This window comes from Saccopteryx leptura, chromosome 2 (genome assembly GCF_036850995.1).
Source record: "Saccopteryx leptura isolate mSacLep1 chromosome 2, mSacLep1_pri_phased_curated, whole genome shotgun sequence".
NCBI lineage: Eukaryota > Metazoa > Chordata > Mammalia > Chiroptera > Emballonuridae > Saccopteryx > Saccopteryx leptura.
This window is the reverse complement of record NC_089504.1, coordinates 245410998-245418445: the sequence shown is the minus strand read 5'-3', so window position 1 is coordinate 245418445 and position 7448 is coordinate 245410998. Positions and strand designations below refer to the sequence as shown.

Below are 7448 nucleotides of genomic sequence, written 5' to 3'. Positions count from 1 at the left end.
TTGGGGACCAGTGTGGGCACTCAGCTCAGGGGCCCTTCCCCAACACCCCCCAGCATGATGGGATGAAGCTTACATGAACAAGGTAGAGCTGGAGTCCCGCCTGGAAGGGCTGACTGATGAGATCAACTTCTACAGGCAGCTGTATGAAGAGGTATGTTCTTGTTTCGGCAACCCTATCAGAGGCTCCTCCCAGCCCCGAGTGCACCAACGGACAAGGGCCCACCACTGAATAATTGCAGTTACTGATACTGACTCAGCATTGACGTTTTCTAGTTCTGTCCACCACATGAGGAGGGTTGATTGCCCCATTTCACAGATCAGAAAACATGCTCAGAGAACTGAAAATAGCCTATCCAAGGTCATCCACCACACAGAGTGGTGGCCTAGTGGCAACTTGGGCTGTTCAGTCTCAGAGCTTTTGTTTCGAGTCTTTGGGCTGTGGGAGCCCACTGTGGGCTCAGTTTTGGTAGCTGACTCACGGAAGGGCCTGCCCCTCTGGTTACTCACCCAAAGCCAGATTTCCCTTTTCCTAGCCTCATTTCATCCTTACATTGCTCCAGGTTCCAGGTCTTTGGGCTATTTTACTACTTTAGGAGCTTTGCTCTCTCCCAGGTTCTCATAGCCCACCTGCTCCTCTCTTCTCTTGTTGTTCCTTAGCTTGTCCCCTAAGGAAGGTCCTTCTGCAAAAGAGGGCTCCTTGTATGCAGGGACAGGGTTTGACCACCTCTCCTCCTCACCATAGGAGATTCGTGAGCTGCAGTCCCAAATCTCTGACACATCTGTGGTGCTGTCCATGGACAACAACGCTCTCTGGACTGCATGGCATCATTGCCGAGGTCAAAGCCCAGTATGAGGAGATTGCCAACCGCAACCGGGCTGAGGCGGAGACCATGTACCAGATCAAGGTGAGGAGCAGGGTCACGAGCTGGTACTTCCTTCTGGCCAGTTCTGTGCCCCTTCATGAGCAGGGAGGAGAATTTCAAATGCCACATCTGCCTGCTATGAGCTGGGCCTGCCTAGTAGTTGCTGGGGAGATTGGGATGTCCCTGTACCTGAAATCTGGAAGAAAGGCCTTCCGTGTGTGTGTGTGTGTGTGTGTGTGTGTGTGGTGTGTTTTTTGAGGTGGGGGGGAGCGGGGAGATGACCTGGGCTCTGGTGACTTGGTTGAGAGGGTACTTTCTCTCAGATGGGGTCACCTTGGGTTCCAGAGGCTTCTCTTAATCTTCACTGCTCATCTCATCCCGACAGTATGAGGAACTGCAGACGCTGGCTGGGAAGCATGGGGATGACCTCCGTCGCACGAAGACAGAGATTTCTGAGATGAACCCGGAACATCAGCCGACTCCAGGCTGAGATTGAGGGCCTCAAAGGCCAGGTATGGGCTGGACTGGCTATGAGAGGGGATCCTCAGACACATCCTGGTGAGAGGAAATAATGCAGGAAGGAGCGAGGGGTCTGGGGTTGGGGAAGGAGTCCTAGAGCAGAGCTTGGGAGTTGGAGGGGCAGCTACAATCCAGCTTCTGACTGTTCCTGGGAAACTGAGGGTGCTGACAAGGTCCCTGGGGCCATGATGGGTCAAAGGGGTTTGGAAGGTAGGTCTGGGAGGGGTTGCCACAGCCTACTTATCTTATGTCTTATATTTCAAGGAAAATTAGCACTTTAAGGAAGTCTAGAAAGCAGAGATCTAGTCCAATTAGGGTGGAGATAATACCTTGTAGCTGAAAAATTTGTGCAGGAAGTGCTTGGAAGCTGCTCAAATTTCCCCATTCTGCTTCCTGCACTCAGCAGTGGGGTTTTCTTTGGCCTGGGTGGAGTTGGATAGTCTAGGTCAGGGAGGAGGCTCTAGAGGAGTGAAAAGGGAGAGAAGGGTGGGCCCAAGAGCAGGAGGCCACCACACTCTGCTCTGCTGACCTGTTCTCCCCCTCAAGAGGGCTTCCCTGGAGGCCGCCATCGCTGATGCTGAGCAGCATGGGGAGCTGGCCATCAAGGATGCTCAGGCCAAGGTGGCTGAGCTGGAAGCTGCTCTGTGAAACGCCAAGCAGGACACGGCCCGGCAGCTGCGTGAGTACCAGGAGCTCATGAATGTCAAGCTGGCTCTGGATGTGGAGATTGCCACTTACCGCAAGCTGCTGGAGGGCGAGGAGAGCCGGTAGGTGTGGGGATATTTGACTGGCCCTGTACCTTATCCCTGGGGTGGAGAGGGGTGGACCCTGTTGTCCTAGGACAGGGCCAGTTGATCCTGACATCCGTGTCCTTTGGGTACAGGCTGGAGGCTGGGATACAGAACATGAATATCCATACCAAGACCACCACTGGCTACTCAGGTGAGTGCTCCCGCCTTAGGTGCAGGGCAGGAGGGTAGGGTCTTTTTACAAAGCCTCTATGCATTTCTTTCTTGTATAGCTGAGGAAGCTGGTGACCAATTAACTGTTTTGTCCATTGTCACATAGCTAATATCAAAGCTCTTTCCGGCCCTTTTCCTGGTATTCTGGACAGTCCTCGAGTAGTGAACCAGGGTGGTTCCCACCCCAGGGGCTGGGGGGAAGAAGGGGGCATCAGAACCTGATGTGTTCAGGACTCCTGTGCTCACATGGCTGCCTCTCCCTAACCAGGTGTGCTGAGCCCGAATCTCAACTACGGCCTGGGCTTTCAGGCCAACTTGGGCTCCAGCAGCGGCGCTGGCTCCTTCAGCCGCACCAGCTCCTCTAAGACTGTGGTTGTGAAGAAGATTGAGACCCACGATGGGAAGCTGGTGTCCAAGTCATCTGACGTCCTGCCCAAGTGAATGAATGACTACTGCAGTCTCTCCTGTCCTCTGAGCCTGTGGGGAGGGGGCTGGGTGGGGAGCAGTACAGGAGACCCGCCTGAGCTCAGCCCCAGCCCTCAGCTCCCCCGTGGGGTGGGGCAGTTTTACTGCCTGGGGGACCAACTCTTACCCATACCCTTAACTAAAAGCCAAATCAAGTGGCTTTTTTTTTTTTTCCGAAATAAAGGTCTCAGCTGGCTCTGCCAACCCTGCTTGCTCTACGTGTAGCCCTTGTCCATTGGCTGGGTGAGAGATGGTCGAGAGGTCCATCCATGGAATCGGAAGCTAGAGGGCGGGGCTGGAGGGGATGTTGGGCAGGAAAATCTGACCTTCCGGCTGTTCCCAGAGAGACTTCTTGGGTGAAAGCTTTAGGCCTTGGTCATGAATGTGCTCTCAAATACCTTGTTTCATTACATTTGTGTAGCAAGCCTGGGAGGTAGGCAGAGCAGGTTTCAGATGGTATCAGGAGAGTTTAGTGTCCCCACAGACACAGGATGTTGACATCAGGACTGCTTAGAGGTAAGGAAAAGTCAGGCCCAGAAAGACCAAGTAATCGGCCTCATTAGAAAGTGACAGATGAGGACTTGCACCCAGGGCTGTCCAGTTCTCAGGGTTGTGCTCCCTGGCTCGGCACATGGTGTTTCCTTGGTGGCCAGAGATTTTTTTTTTTCTTTTTTTAAACTACTTTCATTCCTTTGCAGCCAGGGACCAAGGAGTCCTGGTTTTCCCATTCCTTCAGAGGCCCAGAGTCTGTCATTAGCAATTGGTATATCACACCCACACTTTCTAGAAGCCAAGGTAGTATAGGACTTGATACTGATAATTGGACTCTTCCTGCTCTGCTTGGTCACATTGATCCTGCATTGCCCCTTGCCACCTCCTTTCTACCCTTTCACATGAGGTGTTCTTATCACCTACACAGCTCAGTAGGTAAAGGGCGTGTACATTCTGCCTGCGTGTGGGGGATGTGCTGTGTGTGTGAGTGTGGGTTCTGTGAGTGTAATGGAGTTTGCCTATCTTTGCTGAAACAGTCTCCAGAGCTTACGGCAGGCACAGGCTTAGGATGCCACTGGGTAAAACAGGGAGCTGTAGCTTGCTTCCACTGCCACCACCACAGAGTTCTGGGCACACATAGCTGACTCCTTAGCACAGAACAAAGTGGATGAGCCCTAGCACGGCTGAGGTGAGTGCATGTCAGACTTCCTGAAACACCAACAAGGAATAAACAAGCACATGTGGAGGGTACAGTAGGAGGGACAGCCTGGCACAGGACACTTGGGTTCTGGCCCTGCAGTGGGGTCTCCAGGGCTCTTGTCCCGGGTCCTCATTTAAAGCTGCCTTCCTAGCTGCCCTCCTCGGGGGAACTGCTCCAGACAGCCCAGACATTCTGCCTACCCCCCCCCCCCCCCCCCCGCCCTCCTACCTAGGGCCAAGCCCAGGGTTTTGGACTGTGTCACAACAAAGGACGTCACTTTGATGATAAAACCAAGAACACCATTATCTAGAGCAGGGGTCTGGAACCTTTTTGGTTGAGAGCCATGAATGCCACATTTTAAAATGTAGTTCTGTGAGAGCCACACAACGACCTGTGTACTTTATGCATTATCCAATAAAAATTTGGTGTTGTCCCGGAGGACAGCTGTGATTGCCTCCAGCCACCCGCAACCATGAACATGAGTAGTAGGAAATGAATGGATTGTAATATATGAGAATGTTTTATATTTTTAACATTTTTTAAATTAAAGATTCGTCTGTGAGCCAGATGCAGCCATCACAAGAGCCACATCTGGCTCGTGAGCCATAGGTTCCCGACCCTTGATCTAGAGCTACAGCTATTTTGGCAGCTCACAGTAAGACATTCACTTTTATTACAATCTGTAAACGTTTATGTGTATATAACAAAATTTCATAAAACAATACCAACCTGCCCACTCTTCGTGTATGACTAGCCCTCTCACCAGGCCTCAGGAACCAGAATGGTGGTGATAGAGCCCAGGGCAGCACCCACTGAGAGGGAGCTTGCCCACTGAGGCCCCAAGTCAATATTGTCAGTTGTGCCTCACCCGCTCCTCTCTGAAGCCACCAGCTGTCTCATCAGGCCTTGCCCCCAGGCCGTCCCACTGAGTCCCACAGAGCTTCCACACCTCCAGTGTTTGCTCAGTAAAGGCAGGAAAGTTCCAGGGAGCATTCCCTTTCCCTCATTTTTCTTCTTTTTACTTAGCATATAAATTTAGAATCAACTTGTCTAGATCTATAAATCATCCTGAATAGAATCAACTTTTATGGAGTTGCCTTAAAACAACATTCATTTTATAGGAATTAAAATCTTTATTATGTTGAGTCTTCTAATCCATGATCATGTTGTCTTTGTTTAATCTGTTCTGATTTTGTTCATTAGCATTTTGTAGTTTTCAGCAAATACTGTGCATACTAAGTATTTTATTTTTGACAGTACGTATTATAAATGCAATTCAGAAGTTTTTGATTTCCAATTATTCATTGCTAGCATATAGAAATTCAGTTGTTTCATGTTGACACATTACAACTAAGACTTTTTGAGGGTTGTGGAATTGTTTGGAATTTTTCTATGCAGAACTTGTCTTGTTTGCAAATAAGTACCATTTGATTTTTTTCCCTTCTAATCTTGTACCTTTTATTTCACTTTCACGCATTATTGTACTGGCTAGGACTTCCAGTATGATGTCAAATAGGAGTGGTAAAAGTAGACATCTTTGCCTCGTTCCCAATCATGGGAGAAGTCATTCAGTCTTTCACCACTAAGTTTGATGTCTGCTATATACCTTCTGTAGGTTCCATTTATCAGGTTAGGAAGTTTGCTTTTTTATTTTTATTTTATTTTATTTTTGATATTTTTCTGAAGTTGGAAACGGGGAGGCAGTCAGACAGACTCCACATGCGCCTGACCGGGATCCACCCGGCACGCCCACCAGGGGGCGATGCTCTGCCCATCCGGGGCGCTGCTCTGTTGCAACCAGAGCCATTCTAGCGCCTGAGGCAGAGGCCATGGAGCCATTTTCAGCGCCCCAGCCATCTTTGCTCCAATGGAGCCTCGGCTGCGGGAGGGTAAGAGAGAGACAGAGAGGAAGGGGGGGGGGGGGGTGTGGAGAAGCAGATGGGCGCTTCTCCTGTGTGCCCTGGCTGGGAATCGAACCGAGACTCCTGCACACCAGGCCGACGCTCTACCACTAAGCAAACCGGCCATGGCTGGAAGTTTGCTTTTTAAAATACAAATAGATGTTGAATTCTGTAAAATGCTTTTGCATTAATTGATATCATGTTGATATTTTTCTTTAGACTGTTAATATGGCATATTACATTAATTTTTTTTTTTTTAGTGAGAGACAGAGACAGGAGAAACAGGGACAGACAGGCAGAGAGGGAGAGAGATAAAAAACATCAGTTTTTCATTGCAGCTCCTTAGTTGTTCATTGATTGCTTTCTCATGTGCCTTGGGTGGGGTGGGTGGGGGTAGGGAGTGGGGGTGCTACAGCAGAGCGAGTGACCCCTTGCTCAAGCCAGTGAGCCTGTGCTCAAGCTGGATGATCTGCGAGCAAGCCGGTGATCCTTGGCCTTTGAACCTGGGTCCTCTGTGTCCCAGGACAATGCTCTGTGCCACTGCCTGGTTAGGCCAGAATTCTTTTTTTTTTTTTTAAAGACTATTTAATTTATAGAGGGAGAGAGAGAAGGGGGAGCAGGAAGCATCAACTCCCATATGTGCCTTGACCAGGCAAGCCCAGGGTTTTGAACTGGTGATCTCAGTGTTCCAGGTCGATGTGCTTTATCCACTGTGCCACCACAGGTCAGGCCAGAATTCTTGATATAACTGCAAAAACAGACAATTTCAAAGTGAGTGGGAGCCCAGGAGTCCTCATAGCTGTCTGGTTGCCCTAATCCAGGGGTCCCCAAACTTTTTACACAGGGGCCAGTTCACTGTCCCTCAGGCCGTTGGAGGGCCGGACTAAAAAATGAACTATGAACAAATCCCTATGCACACTGCGCATATCTTATTTTAAAGTAAAAAAAAAACAAAAAAACGGGAACAAATACAATATTTAAAATAAAGAACAAGTAAATTTAGGCCCTGGCTGGTTGGCTCAGTGGTAGAGCGTCAGCCTGGCATGGAGTCCTGGGTTGGATTCCCAGCCAGGGCACACAGGAGAAACGCCCATCTGCTTCTCAACCTCCCCCCCCCCCCTTTCCTCTCTGTCTCTCTCTTCCCCTCCCGCAGCTGAGGCTCCATTGGAGCAAAAAGATGGCCCAGGCGCTGGGGATGGCTCCCTGGCCTCTGCCCCAGGCGCTAGAGTGGCTCTGGTCGCGACAAAGCGACGCCCGGGATGGGCAGAGCATCGCCCCCTGGTGGGCGTGCCGGGTGGATCCCGGTCGGGCGCATGCGGGAGTCTGTCTGACTGCCTCCCTGTTTCCAGCTTCAGGAAAAAAAAAAAAAGAACAAATAAATTTAAATCAACAAACTGACCAGAATTTCAACGGGAACTATAGGCCTGCTTTGGCTAATCAGACAGTCAATGTCCGGTTCCATATTTGTCACTGCTAGTCTTAACAAGTGACATGGCGCGCTTCCGGAGCCGTGAGGCATGCCTCTCGCATCACCGGAAGTAGTCCA

General features: G+C 50.2%; 1 protein-coding gene and 1 pseudogene across 1 annotated transcript in view; both read left to right on the top strand.

Annotated features, from left to right (window-relative positions):
• LOC136395739 (calcium/calmodulin-dependent protein kinase kinase 2-like) overlaps nucleotides 1-7448 on the top strand; it is a 1028348-nt gene that overhangs the window by 863046 nt on the left and 157854 nt on the right.
• On the top strand, nucleotides 68-2981 carry LOC136395731 (keratin, type II cytoskeletal 8-like; annotated as a pseudogene).